At 38.1% G+C, this 3,618-nt stretch overlaps 1 protein-coding gene across 1 annotated transcript in view; it reads right to left on the minus strand.

Moving 5' to 3' along the window:
* The window catches only part of RIC1 (RIC1 partner of RAB6A GEF complex), a 161,385-nt gene that overhangs the window by 85,872 nt on the left and 71,895 nt on the right, over nucleotides 1-3,618 (minus strand). The gene's annotated exons all lie outside the window — the stretch shown is intronic.

A 3,618-nucleotide genomic window follows, 5' to 3' on the forward strand; every position in this document is an offset into this window, starting at 1 on the left:
CGTGCGCTCACCAGACAGACAGAGAGAGAGAGACAGAAAGCAAGAAATCACCCCCTAGGGGAGACGGCATTGCCGCAATCCCTTCTCCTCCATTCTCCTCTCGGGATCTTGGGCACGCACGCACATGCGCCCGCCCTGAGTTTAAGCCACCGGGTCCAGGACTCGAACCGCAGTCGGCTACATGGGAGTCCAGCGACATAGCCATTACACTAACTGCTGGTCCCCCGAGGTATGTGTGTGTGTTTTTTTTCCACTATAGGGCGCGTGTGCTTGCCAGACAGAGAGAGAGAGACAGAGAGACAGAAAGCGAGAAATCACCTCCCAGCGGGGATGGTCACGCCGCAATCTCTTCTCCTCCATTCTCCTCTTGGGATCTTGGGCATGCACACACATGCACCCCGCGTGAGTTTTAAGCCACCGGGTCCAGGACGCGAACTGCAGTCGACTACATGGGAGTCCAGTGACATAGCCATTACACTAACTTCTGGTTCCCCCAAGGTATGTGTTTTGATAGCTGTTTTGGAGTTATTTTTTTTTTTGATTGAAAGAAAATGGCATCTACAGTTTTACTATCTGCTAATTAAATTCATTAGGCTTTAGTATAGTAACATATTTTGTTGAGAACCTCAGTCGTACCAAAGCTGCTTTCTAACAAAAATGGAGGTTTCATCCATGTACAGTGGCAAAGCTAAGGGTGGTAGTGTGCAGTCACTGGGTGCACACGGGAGGCCTGAATTTGTTTTCTGGCTCATTCATAGCAGGCCAGGAACAGTGGCATGTGTTGGCTAACTGGGAGGCTGAGGCGGGAGGATCATAATGTGCAGAGACCCTACCAAAAATACTTCTCTCTCTCATAAGAAGGTTAAGAGTGTGGGAAAATAGAAATAAGGGAGAAGAAAATCTCTGCTCTCAACAAAGCTATATATTACGATGGCATTTTTGTTGAAATAATTTTCAATATGATGAAATCAAATATGATTTGTAATGTCAAGATTGATTAAACTCAAACTTAAACATAAGCACAAAAACACATTCTAAAGCAAAACAAATTATTTCTCATTCATTCCTGGAGGAATTTCCTTCATTAATTTCTCTGCAAGTTCAAAGACATAAAATAAAAAGTCAAGATGACCCTAAACACATCTGTTCAATGGTGCTATATGAAGAGATATGTTAATAGAGAATGGAATCTAAAGATACAAATGATAAAAAAGTGGAAAATTCATTTATCAAAGAATAAGCAGCCTTTGAGGTATAAAGAGTTATAGAATAAGACTGCTGCTATTGTTGAAGACAGATACCCAACATCTACAGGAAGGATGCTAGAAACAACAATAGATGAAAACTATGACAGATCATAGGGGTAGCTCATTTGACCTGTGTTCTCGGATGTAACATAATAGAAAACGATACGCTGTCTGAGGTTAAAATGCTGTCACATAATACTGGGAAGTTGAGATAATCTAGAAAAAGTCACAAGAAGAGAAACAAGAGACAACAGTATTTCTATCATTGAAAAGAGGACAATTAACTACTGGCTTCAATTATACTGCCACTATTCTGATAATTAAATTCATTAGGCTTTAGTACAGTAACATCTTTTTTTGGAACCTCAGTCATACCAAAGTTGCTTTCTAACAAAAAAGGTTTCATCCATGTACAGTGGCACACGCTAAGGGTGGTAGTGTGCAGTCACTGGGTGCACACGGGAGGCCTAAATTTGGTTTAAAATTATAAAACCACACCTTTTTCCATTCCTTACTCCCAAAATAATTCCCAAGCAGTAGATGCTGTACAGGGCATAAGTAGGGCTAAGGAATTACAGCTTTAGTGGTTAAGAACACAGCCTCCGGAGCTACAACAGTTAGAACAGAATCCTTGTGTGCCCCTTACTAGTGTCTGATTATGGGTTAGTTCTCTAGCCTTACGTAAATCGTTAAATGCCACTAAGTTCATATGTTGTCAGGACTACTTAGTTAAATGGTACCCCTTCCAGTTTTAGAATCAGAGGTAAGAAACTGTTAAATCTTCTGCGGATCACAAAAAGTAGGTCTCAAAATACTATCCTAAAACATTGTAAGCATAGATAAATCATATTAGTGAGTTGAAATAAATTACTATAAATATGCATATTATCCTGTTCAAGCTATTATTTTTAGATGATTTTTGTTTTGATTTATATAGCTGTGGTCATATTATATATAGGATTGTGTGTAACTTGTTTCTTCATTTAGCTTCATAAGATGATCAAGTTCTCAGGCTTATTAAATTTTTCTGAGACAGTTAATTTGCAACATTTAATGATGGCATATCACTTAAGGAGAATGATACACAACAGCTAACTTGATAACCACTGGTCTATTATAACACCTTTCTGTAAAGCTCCTATCAAAAGTGCATAAGAATTTAAATTTTACCACTGTAAATTTTCTATCACCCCTTTATATAAAAATAATAAGCCCTGGCTCTATTTACTACAAACATTTTTCTCAAGTTTGTTAATCGCTTTTTTGTTGTTGTTTAAAGGTTTTTGCCAAAGAGCATGTGCACTCACCAGAAAGAGAAAGAAAGACAGTAGAGGCAAAGAAAGAAATCACTTTGCAGGGGTCTGGCTTGCACTGCGATCCTTTCTCCTTCATACTCCTCCTGGGATTTTGGTATGTACACCATGTGGGATTTTGGACACTATATCACCTGCTCGCTCTGTTAACTGCTTTTTCCATTTTCTTTTTCTGTTTATTTTTTTCAAAATTTTTACTTTTCATATAATGTAATCTATTTTCCCTTTAGTTTCTTATATGTAAACATATGTAAGATGATTTTGCTTGACTTATACCATCTAGAAATGTTTTAAATGCTCTTTTATATTTTTATGCAGCTTTACAGCTTGATCATTAAAACAAAACAAAACAAAAAAGTCATGGAACCAAGATAGCATGGTGATTAGTTAAGGTGCTGGACTTCCACATGGTCAACCATGGTTTAAGTCCCAGACCTGGTGGCTTGAAAATCATGTTGAACACAAAATCCTAGAAGAGAATGGAGAAGAGATTGCAGCATTTCTCACTTTCTCTTTCACTGTCTCTTTCTGGGGAGTGCATACACCCTAAGGCAAAATCCTTAATAAATAAATAAATAAGTCATGCTTTAAAATTATACATTGTGGGGACCAGTAGTTGGCATAATGGCTATGTTGCTGGACTCCCATGTTGTTGACCATGGTTCGAGTCCCAGACCTGGTGGTTTAAAGTCATGCCGGGTTATGTGCGTGCGTTCCCAAGATCCTGAGAGGAGAATGGAGGAAAAGGTATGGCCATCCCATCCCCCTAGGGGGGATGATTTCTTGCTTTCTGTCTCTCTGTTTCTCTTTGTCTTTCTGGTGAGCACATGCAGCCTATAGCAAAAACCTCGCCAAAAAAAAAAAAAAAAAGAAAGAAATTACATGTTGCTTTACTCCAAAAAACCCATGTTACAAAGGAAAAAAAGTATAAAATCTAAATAACTACATAGTTTAAAAGAACAAGACTACATACTCCCTCAAAGTTAAATCATGAGTATGCTATATCTATTTATTTTATTTTTTCTATGCATATATAAAACTATAAGCATATGTTCATG

Source organism: Tupaia chinensis, unplaced genomic scaffold (genome assembly GCF_000334495.1).
Source record: "Tupaia chinensis unplaced genomic scaffold, TupChi_1.0 Scaffold000354_1, whole genome shotgun sequence".
Classification (NCBI taxonomy): Eukaryota; Metazoa; Chordata; class Mammalia; order Scandentia; family Tupaiidae; genus Tupaia; species Tupaia belangeri.